General features: G+C 54.6%; 1 pseudogene; it reads right to left on the minus strand.

The window, feature by feature from the left end:
- Nucleotides 1–3,092: 3,092 nt before the first annotated feature.
- LOC134362611 (tyrosine-protein kinase ZAP-70-like) lies at nucleotides 3,093–14,089 on the minus strand (annotated as a pseudogene).
- Nucleotides 14,090–19,560: the final 5,471 nt, after the last annotated feature.

Here is a 19,560-nt window from a genome sequence, read left to right on the forward strand (position 1 = left end):
CACTCTCCCCCGCCCCCAGAGGGTAGAGGAATAGGGATGCCTTTCTCTCCTTGCATCCCAGGACCCTCCCCTTCTCAAACACCCTCTATAGCTCCCCATTACTTTTCAGATTTTCTAATTCCTTGTCTGATTTACCTTCTCTTTCCAGCTAGTCCATCCGAAAAAACTAAGGCCCAGAGAGATTAAGTAACTTTCCCCCACGGGAAACTAGGGCTAAATCTGTAAGTACGGTATGAGTTTTCCTAGTGGACATTAGTAAAATGGGGATGAAAAGCATTCCAGGCAGAGGCAACAGTAAAAGCAAAGGCCCAGAGGTAAGAGTCAACATGGATAAGAGCCCCTGGAAGGGGCTTGTTGGCCTAAAAAAGAAACTGAGGTCAAATACATATAGCAAGGATTTATTGAGCCTATATGACAATTGCAAGCTGGGAGACACATAGATCAGGTTGCCCTGAAAAATGTGTTCTGAAGAGGGCCAGCAAAGCTTAGCATTTTATAACCACCAGGGGGAGAAATCAGAGACAGGTGGGACAGCCCCCTAATCACTCCATCAGTTTTTCTGTTGGTTGTACATGATGCATAGACCTGGGATTGTTATTATTACATCCTGCATGCAGGGTTCTAGGGTAAGCTTTACAAGAAGTGTCTTAGGTTATTTTATGGCTTTCTGGCGCCATTATGGCTGCTTTTGAGTAAAATGGTCTTATGATAACTTTTTCAGGACAGGTGGGTGTGATTACTGACCTATCCCAGATCTCCCAAGGCACTAAAATTTAGCTGACCTGGTCAGAGCAGATTCTTTTGGTTATCAGGGTGGAGGGACTTGGTCAGAGCTGCTAGTAGGAAAGAACCTGCAAATGGTCTTGCACTGAACATATCGCAGGACACAGGAATGGGGTCCTGCTTCAGGCAGGCGAGGACACCAGAGGTGGGGCAGAAGGTGAGGGTCAGAGTTGAAACTGAGCTGGCCTTGGCTTGGGCAATATCGTCACCTGGTGGTACTTGTATGAAACTGCACCCTCTGTCATTGGCTCATTCAGAAGACACATTTTGTAAGACCATTAGAGTTCCCAGTGTATTTGACACCCACAGTGGATCGTTTTTAACAACTCCTTCCTATAAGGCAATATTATTTTCAGTAATAACCGTAAAATTTAAAAAGCAATAATGACCATAGAAGAAATGAAAGTCAAATTTTATTTTCTGTCTGTTATATTTTATGTAATACTGTAAATTATTGTCCAGTAACTAAGTGAATTTTAGTATAATTGAAATATCCACAAATGGTACAATTTAGAAAGCCACTAAATCATACCACTGATATAATATTTTGTTGATTTGTTCATTAGTTTTATAACAACTAAAAAACAATGTTTGCATCTTAAAATTATTCAAATTCAGTAATATAGTTCATGTAGGAAAAAAACGTGTGCATTTACCAACAAATAAACATATCTCGTTATTTGCAAGACACCGCTTTAAAATTTAAACACAAAAAATCTCCAAGTGGTAACACAGAATGACAAAATTGAAGTAATCTTAGTTCCATGTCTTTATCTTTACAATCACTGTACTCTCCTCGGCTTTGAATCTAAACACAGGAAGATACAGTCTGGCATGGGGCCAGTGACTCCCAAACAATTCCAAACCATTCCAAGATTACTCTCAAAATGAATGCACATGGCTGCGTCTGCGTGTGTCTGGGGTTGACCGTATAACATAGGTTCTCTGAATTAACTTCCTTGTAGAATATGAAGTTCATTAAAAAATAAGCAATAAAAATATGCAACTTGGAACTTAGGTATACATTATCAATACCCAACTGTAAATAATGAAATAAGAATAAGGTCTGTACCTGAGTTAATAGTATTGTCCCAGTGTCAATTTCCTGGTCCAACAATGTGCTCACATGTCACCAAGGTTCTGGGGTCTCTTCTCTGTGGTAACCCACCTGAGTCTCATGCTCCCACTCTGCACAACAGCTAAAGCCCAGTCCTTCCCCCACAGACCCACAAAATGGCCATGGGCATCCCAGATCTCCTGGCTTTACACACACAAAGAGAAAGTTTGCCTTCCCAGAAGCCCCAGCACATCTCCTTGCCTCTCACTGGCTCTGGGTAGGTTACATACCCACCCCGGAGATAATCACTCTGGCCAGGAGAGTGAGCATTGCCTGGAAATTGGGGATGGAGCCGATTGCAGCTGAGGGAAAAAGTGCAGGGTCCTGGCTCCATTTTACCACACCTGTTGGGTTCTGCGCTCCAACACCCCAATTACCCACATGGGGAAACTAAGGCAGCGTGACTCTGAGACTGTCCTCCTGGGCAGAACTTGGCTAAAACTTGGGATGCCAGGGCCCAGGGAAGAAGGTGGGAGAAGCTGAGTAGGGGGCTGGGTGATAGAATCACCTAGAGACTGCAAAATGCACCACAGATTTCACTTGGGGGAAGGTAGTAAGGGGAGGGGCGGCCAGCATTTGTTAGACTCTCTCCAGGTGATCCTAACGTGCAGCATGCAATCCACGCAGCAGGGAAGCTGAGGCCCAGCAGTGCCCGCAGCCCCTCAACCCTCACACCCACCTGGCCTCAGTTTCCACTCTCTGCCACAGCTCCTCGTTTGCATCAAGATGCCCCTAGGGCAGAGGAGTGGGAAAACCAGCCCCACTTCTGGGGAGGGGGTCACTTCTAGGTTTGGCCTACACCAGAAAATCCCCTTTCAGGCATTTATGCTCCTTCCAATAACCCACACCCCCTCCCCCTGCCTCCTACCCTCACCCTGAAAAAGACAAAGGAGCTCAAACAACAGGGAAGCTGGGTTTATTCCAGTGATTCCAGTCTTGCCATCTGGGGACTGTCCAGAGGAAGGAGGTCCTGGTTATAAGTAACGCCCCTTGGCTCAGGGGCCCCCCAGTCAACATCAGCCCAGGACCAGGCTGAACAACCCCAGCCAGTGAGGAGGGGACCAGGCAGGAAACGTGAGACTGGAGTGGGACTGAGGCCTCAGATGTCCTCCCACCACAGCCTCAGCCAGACTGCAGGTCCTGGGATGGGGCTGGGGACGTGGGGGGTTGCAGGCCCTGGGCAGGCTGGAGCTCAGGCACATGCCACCTCGGCCCCCTGCCTGCACCCCGGGGGCTCCTCAGACTTGCTCACCAAGCTGTAGTAATAGGTCCGCATGCGCTGCTCCACGGTCTGGAAGTCCGGACGATCCTCCCACCTATGGGGGGGGGCGTTGCAGATCCAGGCCACTGAGCACACCCTTGAACCCAACTCCGGCTTGAGGGTGGGCATGCATGGGGCACGGTTGTGGTGGACTTTCAGGGCTCAGAAAGGTCAGTGGGGCTGGCGGGGTGATGGAATATGGTGAGGTGTTCTGGGAGTGAGAGTACTGGAATCCGGGTCTTGCTGTACCACCTAGGAGAGGTGGAGCTGGTGATATGCAAGATGCTGGGATAACCACGCATCCAGTGTTGACTGGTGTGGACTTAGGCAACTGAGTTCACTGGGAGCCAGAGAGACAACCATTGGCTGTGGGGTGACGGACGATTGAATGCTGAATTACTGAGTGTGTGCCGAGGGCCAGGGAATGAGTGTGCTAGGCTCAGGCTTACATGGGTGCAATTACGTGGCCCATAATCAAGCAGAAGGTTAGTATTGTAGGTGGGTGTGGCCAGTGGGGAGCCGGGGTATTAGTCGTACTGTGTATGGGATATCTGCATATTCTAGTGGGGTGTTAGATGCTGCCCTCTTGGAGTATTGAGGTGTTGGCGCACTGGGTGTTTCCTGATGGAGGCCAAGTTAATACATGTTGGAGCAGAATGGACCGACCAACTAGGGTGGGTGTCTATTTGCTTGACTGGTTGAGTATTTAGGTGTCAATGTCATAAATGTTGGCCAGTGGGGTATCAAATATTGGAATGTTCACACATTGCACTGTAGGGTGACAGCTTGTTTGGGTGTGTTGCCTGTTGTCTCATGGGAAGTTGGGATATTGATGGTATCAGGAGTTGGGATGTTTGCGTGCTGGGCTTCAAACAGACAGAGGTGAGGGGTTGAAATATATTGAGTGCTTGGGTTCCTAGGTGCTGGCCTGTCTGGGTAATTAGGCATTGAGTGTTGGTTGGTGGAGGACTGAGTTATTAAACACTGGAGAATTATCCCATGCCCTGAGTATTGGTGTTGTATGTTGGGTCACAAAGCATGGACTTTCTCTGAGTATTGCAGGATCCATGTGTTGAGTGTTGGTTGCTGAAGGGCTGAGGTTTTAGATACTGGAGCACTGGGTGTCCTCAGGCAGAGTGTTGGGGTGCTGGCCCACTGGAGCACCGTAAGGCCAGTTTGTCAGAGAGCTGAGTGTAGATGTAGGGGGACTAAAGGTACTGAGTGTTGAAAAGGCCATGAACTGGATGAGGGTCTTTGGGTGGGATGACAATGGGTAGAGTTATGTTGACTCTGACTGATCAGGCAACAGAACCTCCTGCCCCAGGCCCAGGGCTCAGTTTGGCTGGGTCCCTCCCATCCCTGGCACTCACTTGTAGATCCAGCAGTCGATCAAGAGTGTATACATTTCAGGTGGACACTTGGGAGGGCACTCCATCTGCCTGCCCTGCTCAGTGAAGGCCATGACCTCGGGACCCTTCATTTTCTGCTCCAACCAGGGCACGTGTGGGTAACCAGGGCCCCGTCACCCTCACCCCCTACCTGCCTCTCCCCAAGCCTACCTTGTAGGGCTTCTGGCCATAGGAGAAGGCCTCCCACAGGGTGACCCTGTAGCTCCAGACGTCACTGCAGCTGGAGAACTTGCGGAAGTTGATGCACTCGGGCGCGGACCACTTGAGCGGCCACCTCCCTGCTGAGCGGGCCTGGGGAAGGGGAGACACTGCCGGGGGAGGGCTCAGGAACTCTCTGCCCACCAAACCCACCCACCTGGGCACCCCAGGGGTGGGGGCTCACGGTGTAGTCGCTGTCGTCAGCACCCAGTGCCTTGGAGAGGCCAAAGTCGCTGATCTTGGCATAGTGCCGGTTGACCAGAGGACGTTGTGGGCCGCCAGGTCACAGTGCACAAAGTTCTTCTCCTCCAGGTACTTCATGCCCATGGACACCTGGTGCAGCAGCTCAGCCACATTGCTGATGGGGACCTCCTCCCTGGGGTGGGGGGAAAGGCAGTTTCAGCTGGGAGAAGAAGCCCAAGTTCCCAGGTGGCAAAGCCCGCTTCTGACCCAGATGAGCGTGGGCCAGATTCCCATGTGTTCCACAGACACTTCCTGTGTGCCAGGCATGAGGCTGCAACTGTGAACAAAACAGGCAAAACCCCTCGTCCAGTCTCCAGGCCTTAAGTATCACCCGTGTGCTACAATTCCAACCCATACCTCTGCCTGCACCCTCGATGTGCCCTCGAGGGTCTCACAGACTTCTTAGGGATAATACAGCCAGAGGTGGCCCCCTGATCATTCACAGGCACACGCGCCCACACATCGGCTCCCGCCCCCATTCCCCCCAGCAGCTCAGTCCTTCTGTGGCATGCCCTCCCTCCCCTCTCTCACATCTGATCCATCAGCAGACCCTGGCAGCTCTGCCTTCAGAATCTCTCCAGAATCCCACTTTTCCCACCTCTGCTTCTGCCACCCTGATCCAGCCCCATCAACACTTGCCTGGACCAGGACAGGTGGCTCCACCCAGGCCTTGGGGCTCCCTCCTGGCTGCTTCTCAGTCTTTTTGTTTTTTTAAAGCCTACAACACCCAGTATTCCCAGGCAGTCTCCCATCCAAGTGCTAACCAGGGCCGACCCCACTTAGCTGCAGATCAGTGGAGATCAGGCACGTTCAGGGTGCTGTGGCTGTACACTGCCTTCCAGTCTCGTCCTCCCCCCATTTCAGTCAGATCCGACCCCTCTTCCCCAGCCCTGCTCACAACCTCCCAGGGCTCCTGCCTCACTCAGGCTACAAGCCCAAGCCGTCTTCACAGCCCACAGGCCCTGCACCATCTGCCCCATGATCTCCCAGCCCACATAAGCTCCCTTCCACCACTCCTCCACTGCACCAAGCGCCGGCCCACCTCAGGGCCTTTGCACGGTCCGTGCCCTCTGCCTGGAAGGCTCTTCTCCCAGATCTGTGCTTGGCTGCCTCCCTCAGTTTGCTCAAACCTCACCTTCTCACGGTACCTCGTATCCTGACACTCCCAGTCCCCGACCTGCCCCTCTTGTTCTTCCACAGCACTCAGCCTCCAACACACTTTACACTTAATCATGACTATTTCTATAGCCTCTCCTCTCCAACCAGAACACAGGGCAGGGTCTTTGCCTCTTTCATTTGCTCATGAATTCCAAGTGCTTGTCACAGTTCCTGTCACCGAGAAACTGCCCAATAAATAACAACCAAGTGACTGAATGCATGAGCCAGGGACACGCTGTGAAGGCATGTGCACCAGTGAGAGCATGGGTCAGCGAAAATGTGCGTTGGGGGCGTAAGAACTCGTGTCTGTGAGGCTAAGAGTGTGGGGCATGAGGCACATGAGATGGCAACATTTCTCGGTAAAGGGCTGAAGATAAATATTTCAGCCTTTGCAGGCCACATGTGGTGTCTGCCACATATTCTTGTTTTTCTTTCCTTTTAACTTTTAAAAAATGAAAAATGACGTGGTACAAAAACAAGCCGTAGGCTGCGCTGTGCTGCCCCTGCTTTAGGTCACAGACAATCGACTATCGGCCATCTCCCATGGGTCATGAATTGGGCCCACAGAGTCTGGGTCACAATGACAGAGCTAATCCTTCTAAAGCTCTTACTAGCCCTGCCAGATGCACTTGATCAGTATCAACTCGTTTGATCCTCAAGAGCCCCTTGAGGTAGATGCCGTTGCCTTGGTACCCAGGGGAAAGTCAGGGTGAGCAGCTCTGCCTTGCAGGCACGGGTGTGGGTGTCAGGGTGTGGGAAAATGAGTGTGTGCACTCACGGGTGTGCACACGGGAAATCGGGTATGCACATTCCCCACGTAAGTGCAAGTGTGTCTGCCCTGCCCTGGACGGCTCCAGTGGGTGGACAGGGCAAGCGCCCAGCCCTCTGCCCCAGCAGTCCCGATGGCCCGGCGGCCAAGAGCTCACTTCTTTCCATCCAGGAACTTGTGCGGGGATCCGCCACCTGCCATCTCCATGACAAGCATGAGGGCCTCGGCCTGGCAGACGCTGATGAGCCACACGAAGTAGGGGTTGTGCAGCTGGTGCATGATCTGCGCCTCCCGCATCATCTCGTCTTTGTCCGCCTTCTCTGTGCTGTGCTTCAGAACCTTGATGGCCACCGTCGATCTGTTTCCTGCCCCTGTTCATGGCACGCAGGTGGGTGGGGGAGCAGCGCGGGCCTACCGGGGCGCCCATTCCCACCCCCATCTCTCTTCTTCCCTGCCCTGTGTGGTGGGCACTGGGGCTTGCCACCCACGTCAGGGCCAAGACATTCAGTCCTCCAGCTGCCGGGAGTGCCCGCTGAGGACAGTTCACAGCTGAGTCCCTCGCCTGGAACTGCCTGTCTCACCCAAAGTTATGCCCTCCCCAGGAGCAGCCTGTATCCAACGACCAGTCCATGCAGGGGACAAATGGCCCCTCTGTGGCCCCCTTGGGATGGACAACTGCAGCTGAGCCCAACCTCCCCTTGGCCCAGGCCCACGTCTCTCCCTCCCTCTCACGTGTCCCCAAGCTCTCTCAGGTAATCCTCCGGCATGCAATGTCCTGTCCTAGACTCTGTTTCCCAGGCAAAATGATGTGAAAGAGACAGACCTTCCAGCTCCCATCCCCCAAACCCCCACATAATTGTGTCCCCACCACAGCACACGGTCATACTTGCACATGCGGTAGACACCCTGGCGCACTGAGCCAAAGTTGCCACAGCCAAGTTCAATGTCAGCTATGAGGAGGTTCTCATGCTTCAGGTAGAGCTTCTTGCCCTTGAGCTTCTCAGGGTCACTGTAGGGGCTCTCGTACATGCTTGTGTCCATGGGCATCGGCTGTGGCTTGTCTGGGGATTCTAGACGTGCTGGGCACACACACAGCCGCACACTCCTAGGTCAGGAGCAGGGAGAGGGCAGGTGGGGGGGAGGGGGAAGGGCAGGGCAGTCTCAGCCCCCACAGGGCAAGTACCCCAGACAAAGGTGTGTGCCCAGAGTATGCACAGGCACAAGGTTGCACATGTACGTTCATGCGCATGCACGTGCATGCATTCCCGGTCACAGCTGTGGGTGCCTGTGAAGACATGTACAAGTGGACTGTAGAAGAGTGTGAATCTGTATGCATGTGTCACCATTAGTGAGCCAGCTGGAGCATGGAAGTGTGAGCATTCACACGTGTACACCTGTGTCCAGGCCTGCCTATGTCTATATGTGCACCACACAGCCATGTTTAGGAGGCCTCCAAAGGTGAGCATCTGGGTGCACGTGTAACCATGTGTGTTCTTCTCTGTGCACATATGTGGACAGGTCTGCATCTACATGTGAAACACACGAGCACTTGCAGCTTTAGGAACACGTGCACCTGGGTTCAAATCCCGTTCCGCCACTGCCTAGCTGCAGGACCTTACAAAGTTACCTGCCCTCCCTTTCTCATCTGCAAAATGAAAATAATGACCATAACTACTGCATATGGTGTATCGAGAGGATTCATTGAGCTCATGCACATGGTGACCTTGGAATGTGACTGACACACAGTAGACACTCAGCAAACCTGTGCCTGTGGACGGGGAGCCCCCGATGTGGCTGGGAGCAGTGTGCATGTCTATCCTGCAGCAGGATGGACATGCACACAGGCAGGCCTGATGGTGTGGCCATGGCATGAGCACAGGGTAAACCAATGCAACCGCTGTCAGCGGGGCCTGGCCCACACCCTCCCTGCCAAACCCCACAGCCCAGCTAGGGACCCCGCTCTCGGCCTGAGCCCATCCACACCTCCATCTCTGCCAGCTCACCTGGTTCAGGGGTGTATCCATCTGAGTTGAGGGTGTCGATCCATCTCCGAGTCTATAGGTCACAGGGTCAGCAATGGTCAGCAGCACCCAAGCTGGGGGGCACCCAGCCCCTCTCATGAGACCCATATCCACTCAGGACTCCCCAGAGTCAGTGCTGAGGAAGAACCTCTTTCCTTCCACAGTGACCCCTTCCTCCATCCCATCCTCTCCCAGGAGCCCACCCACCCAGCTCCAGGCCTGGGTCCCCAGCTCTGAGATGCCACTGACTCACATGGGTGAACGTGGAGGGGTGGGCTGGGAGTGTGGGAGCAGCGGCCCCTGGGGGAGCAGAAGGGACAGTGAGGGGGTGGGGGATGGGGCTCCTGCCCCCCCCAGTCCAGCCTGTGGCCACTCACCCGAGGCAGCGCTGGTGCTGGTGTTGGGGCAGGCCTCCTTCGGGCAGTAGATGAGCCCGTCGGCCTTGAGCTTCAGATACTCCACCAGCTGCAGACAGGGGAGTCAGGGCAGGGCCTCCTCTCTTCCCCGGAGCCTGGGCGTCCATCACAGCGCTGCCCCCAGAATGAGGTGTGTGGGCAGCCTACCTGACAGAGTGTGTCAAACTTGGTGCCCTCAGGAATGCAGTATTTGCCCGCCTTGTCCTGGCTGATGAGGTAGTGGTACACGGTTTTCCTGTAGATCAGGGACAGTGCATACGTGCCCTGCTCCTTCCAGTGCCTCAGCCTGGGGGAGGCAGGAAGGAAATGTCACCCCTACGGCCACCTGGGTGCCCGCCTACTGTGCTCAGTGTCCCCCCCCCCACACACACACACATGCTATGGACTGCACTCGCGGGAGCCTCATGGAGAGATGGCAGGGACTGGGGAAGCGTGGCCAGATCCAGCTCAATCTCCAGACCGGCTAGTAACAGGCCACAGAGGGAGGAAAAGAGAAGGGAATGGCCGTGTTCACAGTCGTTCAAGGGCAGATACGCAGCCAGTCATAGGACCACCCACATGGACACTCAGCCCTGCATGGCCAGACAGTCAGCTGGATGCTTGGCCATGGAGGTGGGGTGTACATCCACCCACAGGGGAACACCTGGCCCTCCACAGCTGAATAGTTGGCCACCTATGGCCAGACACTTGCCATCCACAGGTGCACTCAGCCATCAGGGGATGCATTCAGCCATCAATAGCAGACACAGAGCCCCTCACAAGGGGACACACAGCCTTCAACAGGTAGACTTAGAAACATTCTCTTAAGACCCCCCTCCCTCAACCAGGCTCACCATGTCAGTGCCTTGGGGCCCACCCAGGGACCCAGGGCATGGAAAAGGGGATTGAACACCCCTCCCACAACCAGGCACACCATGCCAGCACCTCAGGACCCACTCCGGGACCTGGGGTATGGAGGTGGGGATTGGACATTCTCCACAACCAGGTACACCGCCAGCGCCAAGGAGCATGCCAAAAACATCTTCTCCATGTGGGTGGCCTACCAAAGCCACCACAATAACCATGGCTGCCATGAAGGCAGCTAGATGCCACAACCATCACACATATTGTCCGCCAGCCACTGGAGTGTGTTAACACAAGGAGAGTCACCTGCAGAGATAAAGAAAGGAGGAGGATGTCTGTCTCCAGAGCCCATTTCAGAGTGACGGAAGAGGCATCTGCTCTATGATAGTATCGGAGGACATGATCACACCTCTCAGCATTGGACACATCATTTGGGCAGCAAATCAACAGAGCAACCTTTATTCTTTCAGAGGGAGAGAAGAAATCTAGGGTGATTAGAGGGGAGGGGGAGAGGAAAGGGGATGGGGCAGGATTGGACAAAAGGCATAAATAATAATTACGATTTGTAACAATATATATGCTAGTAATATTGATTTGATCAACATATCTCAATGTTGAACCCCCAAAATTTGTATAATCAATTTTGATTCAATAAAAACTTAAAAATAAATTAAAAATAAAAAAAAAAGAAACAATCTCTTGGGGAGAGAAAGCCATTTCCACACAAAGACCTACACAGGTAACACAACTCCATGACTAGCTCACAGGGCACCTTTGTGCAAATCAGAACAGGTCACCTTGTCATCACAAAGGACTGACATTTAATTGAAAGGGACCCTTGACTGCCCTCTGCTGGAAATTTGTCAATATAAATACACAAATTTTCCATGTCTGATGGGAATTAAGCCCCTCAAGGGCGGTGCATTTGTGTGGTGAGAACCTGTCCACCCACATCCCCCAGCCCCAAGTACACACACACACACACACACACACACACACACACACACACACACACACACCCCAATTTAGAGTCAGACACTGGCACCCTCACATGAGACCCCACGGTGAAACCAGTCAACATCTCCCACAAAATACTTGTGTTGTGAGTCACTGGCACAGGTTCTACTCTGGGGTTAAGTGTAGATTTCCAGCAGGGTGGGGGCAGCTGATCCTGAGGCCTCGCAGCTGTGAACGGTGTAGGCGGTGACCACCAATCTCAGCGACTGCGCTGAGTCACCGAAGGGCTGGCTGGGCGGGCGCAGCAGGAAGTAGCGACCGGGAAGGCCACGAGTGGGCACCCTCAGAGTGGAAACGTCAGACAGGGCTTGGCCCTGCCCATGGTTGTTCATTCACCAGATACATATTTGCTGAGTGTTGACCACGTGCCAGGCACTGTGCTGAGGGCAGGGACACGGTGGTACAAGATGAACTGAGCCCACCTTTCTTTCTCTTAGGCCCTTCCTTAGGCCAAAGGAATGAAGAAATATCCCCTAAATCACCACAGGAGAGCCTGTGCATGGGAGAAACCAAGGAAAGAGTGGCTTCTTCCAAGTGGGTTGGTCTCGGGGGAGGGAACTGCCTTTGGGGAGGGGGGTGACAGTGAGGATTCAGCCGGGCAGGGACTCGGGCCAAGAAGCACCCACGAGAAAGGAGGCCCCTGGAATTGCCCCCACAGACTTCTTGGGGAGAACACTGGACTTCCTGAGGTCAGGAAAGAGAGGCAAGCACCAAGTTCTCCCTATCTCCAGGCCTGAGTGACCTCGGCTGACATCTGGATAACATCCATTATACAAAAGAACCTGTGTCCAAACCCCAGCAGCAGCCCCAGGAGGGTTTTCAAACACCCAGCACACTTTTAAAAATAGCTTTAGAGATGCTGTCACAATAACAAACTCACTAACAGCCACAAGGCCTCAGCTGCGGCTCACACACGCAGACACACACTTTCACCCACATACAATAAGAGCTAACATTTAGTGCATTTTACATATATGCCAGATACCATACTATTGCTTTACACGTATTAATTCATGCAGTCCTTATAACAGACGCTGGAGGCAGGCACTGCTGTCATCTACAGGACAGCTGCAGTTGCTTCCACACCCTTCCAGGGCTCCACTTCACTCAGGGTCAAAGCCAAAGTCACCTCCCCACCCACCCCCCTCCTCCCACCCTCCCTCTCACTGGTCTCCAGGCACACTGACCTCCTCAATGTCTCTTCAACATGCCAAATAGATCCCTGCCTCCTGACCTTTGCACTCGCTATCCCATTTGCCAGCAACACTCTTCCACCTGAGAGCTTCACAGCTCACCTCTCAACTCCTTCTCTTCTTTACCCAAAAGTCACCTTCTCAGGAAGGCTTCCTCCGCCACCTAATCTAAAATTGCAACCCCTCCCCACCTACACACACGTGGCGCTTACCACCATCTGACACAGTCTATGTTTTGTCTACCTCCCCACAGGACCTGCACCTGTGTCTGTCTGGCTCACAGTCATGTCCTCGGTGCCTGGTGCAAAGTAGGTATTCAGTAAACACCGAGTGAAGAAGAGGAAACTGAGGCAGGCAGAAGTTCGGCTCCTTGCTCAATATCTACAGCCGGTAGGTGGCAGAGGCTGGATTCCAACCCAGGCTGGCAGCTCTGGAGGCTTCCTAGTCACTGCCGCTGATTTCCCGTATAAAAGTCCCTTTGCGCATCAGAAACGCACCACCCACTTGCACGTGTGAGCACAGGCACATCCCTCAAGGCCCAATCGGTCTTGCACACTCAGGTCTGCCCCAGACCCCAGAATCCCGGCCACCAAGCCCCAGGCCCCACATACAGGAACTTGCCATAAGTCTGCGTCCCCGAGTAGAGTTTGCGCTCGGCCTCGTCACGCGTCAGGCTGCTGTGGTACCAGGGCATCCGCTCGTGGGCCGTCGTGGCAATGAGCTTCTCCACCTGGGGCGACTGGCTGATGATGGCCTGCTCCAGGGCGTCGTCCTAGGGGAGGAGGGGTGAGGAGGATTGCATGTGCGGCCAAGTGGGCGGCCACGGGAACCCACTTTCATCTCATAGACCCTCCCGCTCATACCGTCCCATGAGACCTCCCACCCCACCCAGGCGCCCCTAGGACAGCCTCCATCTCCATAGTCCCCTCCCCAATCCATTCAAGGAGAGACCAGACCCCAGTCTCCACCTTCCAGCCCGGCCCCAAGCACAGCCCCATCTTGAAGCTGCAGAACACGGCAGCCCACCGTCCCCGTCGGCCGCCCTCCCTGAGGGCGCACTGCGACCCCGCGCACCATCCTCTCAGGCCCCGCCGCAAGTCCGAGCCTCGCCCCGTCCCGGCACAGCGCGCGCCTCCCGCCTCGGTCCCGCAGAGTCGCGCACCATCCGCAGCCACCACGGAGCCCCAGCTCCCGTGGCTCCAAATCGCTCCAGCTAGCGAAGACGCCGCCTCCCTCTCCCCCAGACCCCCAAACTCCGCAGCCCCCACGGCCCCGGGTCGGGAACGGCCTCACCTCCAGCTTGCACGTCTGGCGCAGGTAGTCGCGCACCATGGCGTCGCGCAAGCCGTCGAAGACCCCGGGCTGCGGCTCCAGACCCTCCGGCCGGTTGCAAGGCTTGCGCAGGTGCACGGCAGCCCGTCGGGGTCGCGCGAGTAGAACTCGCAGAGCTCGGCAGGGCCGCAGTGCGCCTTCCCGCCGGCGGTGGCGTAGGTGCCGTTGAGCTGGCGCTCCACGGGGAAGTGGTGGAAACGCACGTCGTGCACCCGCGACAGGTACTGTGGAGACACTGCAATGAATCAGATATCGTGAAAGTTGCCCTCCAGGGGAAAAAATAGCATTTTGTATTTCTGAATATTCATAAACCCACAACAGCCCCTCATGGTGGGTAGATCAAGGAGCATTCCTCAGTTTGGCCAGATGTCACTGTGGCTCAGAGAGGTTCTGTAGCAGATTTAGGGGTACCCAGTGAGCTAGGGATGGACCTAGACCTCGGACTTAAGTCCACCAAAACAAGGTCAGGCCCTGGAGCTTAAGGAAGCCTCAGTTTTCTGCCTCTGAGCGCAGCACTTTCTACCTCCCCTCAATACATCGGGTTGACAGGCTGTGCACAGGATGGGTTGGAGAGGCTGTACTGTGCCGGGCAGGGAGCCATTTTGATCTGTCTCCCCTCAGGGCAGTTCTGTGCTGGGGCAGCAACTGCAGGAGGAGGCCCAAGGATTCAGAAACCTCTATCAACAGAAGGTCATGCCCCAGCAGAACCTCGTGGTAAGTTTGGGGGAGCAGGAAGCCTAGGGCTTGAGGTAGAGGAGAGGTGCAGAAGGGGCTGCAAAAGAGGAGGCAGGCGCCAGGAACTGTCCCCTCCCCCCAACCCCTTCCCCTAACCAGCCCCGGTCTCTTCTCCACAGGCGAAGCTCAACCTCAGTGTCAGGGCCCTGGCATCCTCTGCCTCAAAGCTCCAGGTAGCTTCTGGGGGTGGGGAGGGGAAGGTGGAGCAAGTGGCAGCAGAGGGAGAAAGGAAGGGGGACCCACCTGGCTTGGGACCTGCTGGAGGTTGGGGGTGGAGGTGGGAAGGAGATGTGTGTGGGTGGACAGATCCTTGGGGACCGATCTTTGGCCTCTGTGTCCTCAGGGCTGACCCCCTTCCCCGCCAGGAGGAGTCTGTTGTGTGTTATGGGTTGAATTAATGAATGGATGAGTGAATGCGTGAGCAGGGCACTGAGCTGAGGCTCTCTTCTCCAGCTGGAGACCTCAGGCGTCCTAGGCAATATCACTCACCTAAAAGGAGAGCTGCCTGCCTGGGCCACCCACATCGTGAGGAATGTGAGTGGGAGAAGGGGGCTTCTACCTCAGGCTTCCCCTTCAGCCCTGACCCTCATCTTGGCTCCCAGGGAAGCTTGGCCTGTCCTGTTGTGGCCTGGCATGGAGGGTGGGGTGGGGGTGGAGGAGGCTGCAGGCTCCCGGGGCCCATGCCAGCCGAGGCTCCTCTCTTTCCTGAAGGTAAGCAAGTGTGTCCTGAGCTGGGGATGGGCTACTTCTCCCAGGACGTGGCCTGGGTGAGAGAGGAGGTGAGTGGGGACCCAGACCTGCCTGGCCTCAGAGCAACTGCTGGTTACCCCAGTGGACCAGTTCTTCACATGTTCTGCTCATTCCTCATCCCCAAGAGCTCCTTGTGGGTTCCCCAGGCCTTCAGGATTGAACCCAAACTCCCACGCCTGGCAACCATATCCCTGTTCTGTGGCTGGGCTCTGCCTGCCCCACCTCCGTCGCAACCCTTCTCTGAGGCCTGAATGTGAGCTGCGGTGGCCGTAGTTCACTAGAACACGCCTTCCACATCTTGTCCCCATGCCCTTTTTTGGGCCATCCCCTCACCCAGCTTCTCTAAGGCCAGCCCTCCAAGCCCACCTCCCTTGCTGGCCACAGCCTCTGCCAGCTCTCTGGGCACCCGCACCAGGCCGGCAGGGGTTTAGTTTAACCCCGAGTGTCTGTGCATGTGTGAGTGTGTGCACACGTGCGTGTGCAGACATGCATGTGTGTGCACATGTGTGTTCATATACGCACACATGTTGCTGTTCAGTGGTAGTGTGACTTAAAGCGCAGCGCTGGGTACACAGTAGGGCCTTAATACAGGCTGGTAAATAAGAGAAAAGGAGCTGAGTAAGGGGCCTGTGCAAGATAGTCCCCATTTCTGTGGGCCTGTGTCCATGTGTCTGAGTAAAAGTGCTTGGTGGCCCCAGCTGTGTCCCTGTAGGCCTGTCTCTCTGAATATGGGGTGTACCCCTGTGGGCCTGGGCTTCTCCGCATGTGCCTGCCTCACATTGGCACCACAGGTGCCTGAGCGCATCACCACCTGCCAGCCCCTCTCTGGAGCCCTGGACAATGGCCGTGTGATCCTGTGTGACATGATGGCTGACCCCTGGGTGAGTGCACCTAGCTCATCAGGGCTCAGGGACACGGAGGCCGCATGGGAGAGGTAGCGTGAGCAGGTGTGAGGCGAGGCACGGCCCCTGCCCCAGCCCTGCACCCCAGGCCTCCCCTCAGCTGCGGCAGCCAACGCCTCCTGTGGCCCTCGCTGAGTTGGCGGCGGGGTGGAGGGTGCAGAGCATGGGGGCAAGCTGACCTCACGCCCCGCTTTTAGAACGCCTTCTGGTTCTGCCTGGGCTGGTGCACCTTCTTCCTGATCCCTAGCATCGTCTTCACTATCAAAACCGCCAAATACTTCTGTCCCATCCAGAAACACCTCAGGTGAGGTACTGCCAGGGCTGCGGGGAGCATCGGGGCCTGGGAAGGTGTCCTTCCAGCCACCGGGCCTGGCCCCCTGCCACAGCCCCTCCTCCAGGCAGAGGAGGCTAATGGCCTCGCCCTGAAGAGCCGCACACTCTGAGGAGCTCCAGGGCCAGGAAGTTCTCCCACATGTCTGCCCCAGTCCTTCTTGCTGCAGAACATCCCTGTCCCCTGGGGGGCTTCTGAGGTGGGAGCATCAGGGCCCCGGGTTTGTTCCTGTGTTGGGGCTGAGAGTCTGTGCCGTGGGCTCACTGACTTTTGTCCTGTGATGTTGCACCTCCACCAGCTCTGAGGAGACTCAGCTCTTCCACATCCCCCGGGTCACCTCCGTGAAGCTGTAGGGTCCATTGGGTGAGTTTCCCACCTTTGTAATTCCTCAGTGCTGGGAGATTGAGGGCGTGGGGAGGGAAAGGGCTGGGATTGGGGTTTTCAGGGCCCAGGAAGGAAGGCAGGTTTGAGGACCTGGCAGGGTCTGGGTTCTAGGAGCAGCCCGCCCAGCAGTGGCACTGGCAGGTGGAGCCCAGCTCTCTCCTCCCTCCACCTCACCTGCTTTTTTAATCCATAACAGGGCAAGGTGAACCCTGGGGCTGTCTGTCCTCCCCCGACTCAGCCTGAGGATTTCTGTAGCTCTTGCCGCAGAGCCCAGGCTGGCGTCCAGGCCTGGATCATCCCCTGAATTCAGCTTATCTGGCCCCATCTTGCCCATTCCCTTCTCACTCCCTTTCCACTCATGCCCCACCCACCCTTCATTCATTCTCAAAACCATACTTCTGTTGTGCTGCAGGGCCAACAGGTTCCTCTAGGTGTCCACCGCTTACCCTCCTGGTGCGATGCATCAGCACGAGGAAGAGCTTGTGCTCCCTTGGGTGGGACAGAGGCCCTGTCCGACCCTGCTCTGTCCCCATCTGCCCTGCCTCTGTTCCCGCCTCCCTCTGCCCCTCTCCAAGCTCCTTGCTCATGTCCTCATCCAGCCCCCGACTGGCTACAATTTCTCTCCTATACCCTCCCCAGCCCTTCGCTTTCTCCCTCCCTGGAAGTCCTTTTCCCCCTTGTCTCCTCTTTACCTCATCCCCAATGCTACCTTGCTGGCCCCCAGGGACCCCTCCTGCCCAACCAAACTAATTAGGTGAAGCCACCAAGCAGGCAGAGGCCACCATGGCCCATGTCTGGGCTGGCTGCGGGCTCTGTCTCATGGCCCCAGCCCTTCACTGCCCCAAGGCGTGGACCCTCCACAAGCCCCAGCATGGATTTGTTAGCCCCCGGTGGGGTGAGGAAGGCCTGTCTGAAGGCTGAGCCTTCCTGTCTGCCTGTACTCGGGTTAGAAATAGCAGTGCTGGCCCTCAGCTCCTCTCTGACCACTGGCTCCCAAGGGAAGGAATTGGGACCTGGGCCATAGTGGCCCTGACCCAGCTTTCTCAGGAGGGATCTGGTGGCCAGAACAGGATTTTGCACTACTCTTTCTATCCTGTGCCTGTGGCCTAGGGTCCTCCCTAGCCTATCCCTGTGTCATCCCTGCATACTGGACTCTGATTTCCAGAAATGAAGAAGAGAAAGAGAAGAGAGCCCTCAGATCTGTTAAAGTCTTTTCACTTCCCTAAGCCTTGGCCTTGGGTCTTTGAAACCAGGTCTCCCAGCCTGGGGCCCTGTACACAGTTGGTTTTAATGAGTGTTTGTGGAGAGGAGAATTCCAAGGCCTCCTCTGACTCCAGGCATCCAGGGATTATTCCAGCAACCAGCAGATGGGGAGTGGGGCCCATCTGGGAGCATGCCGCCAGGAGCAGGCAGACCTGGATTTATAGCCTGGCTCTGACACTTGTTAGCTGGGGCACCTTGAAGGTGTTATGTGGGTTCCCTAAACCTCAGCTTCTTCATTTGTAAGAGGAGGAGAATAGTCATAGCCTGCTATAGGTTGTGACAAAGCATGGGAAGTCCTTGGCAGGGGCCTGGCAGAGAACAAACGCTCGGCTGATGGGAGCTATAATCTGTGCCATCGCTGTCTGGGCCAGGGACAGAGCTGGGTCTGGGCAGGCACAAGGGAAGAGGGAGATGGGTCCTTGTTCAAAGGCAGAAAGCACTTTAAGATTCTGGTCTGCTGGGTCTCAGGGAGTGTCTATGTCTAATTGCACCTTATAAGCCATCAACAAATTTTCTCCTAGGATTAGGAATGGCGCACATGCAATGTATTGTCACTGCTGCAAGCACATTCTCAAACAAGCGTCCTTGAATGCAGCACACTTGCCTCCTTTTGTCTTTTCCCAGAGGTTTCTTTGCTTGTTACTCATCTGTTGACCTGTGCAGGGAAAGTAGCACCCTGCATTTTAAATTGCAATTGACGAGATTAAAACAAATGAAAAAGAAACAATTAAAAAAAATCATTTCCAGTTCTCTTTCAAAGTTGCCTATCTGATCTTTTATATATTTGAGCATATTAAACACAGTTATTTTAAAGTTCAGTAACTCCCTTCTATGGAGTCCCCATGAATCTGTTCCTAGTGTCTGTTGTTTCTCTTGGTTATGTTTATTAGTTCTGTCTCATCTCCTCACATACCTGGTTATTTTTGAATAAGTACCACATATTGTATCGGAAAACCTGGAGAAATAACTTGAGGCCTAGGATGAAGTTATCTTCCTCTGTGAGGATTATGTTTACATTCAGCAGGTGCACACTAGAATCACTTTAATCCACTTGCAGGAAATGAGATGATTTGCAGTGCCTTGAGGGCTGATCTACCTCTGATTCATTCATACTCCTAGGGCGAAGCCCTCTGGGGCCCCAACACAAAGCATGAAAGATTTGTCAGGCACACCCTCCTCTTGGTGGACCGAGTATTTAGCCCCACAAGTTGTTGAAAGCTCTGCTCAGCATCTTTATAGTGTCTTCCGGAATCAGCAGACCCTCTAGGGAGAAAGTAGCCCCAGAAGCCAGGCACATGTTTCTGGGTTTCCTTCTTTCCCAGATCTTGGCCTGTGATTCCTCACTGCCTTGTTTGCTTCCTGATACCCTCAGTCAGACTTAAATATATATACGTATACAACACATATATACAACACACACATTTATATATTTTTT

Source organism: Cynocephalus volans, chromosome 14, assembly GCF_027409185.1.
Source record: "Cynocephalus volans isolate mCynVol1 chromosome 14, mCynVol1.pri, whole genome shotgun sequence".
Taxonomy (NCBI): domain Eukaryota; kingdom Metazoa; phylum Chordata; class Mammalia; order Dermoptera; family Cynocephalidae; genus Cynocephalus; species Cynocephalus volans.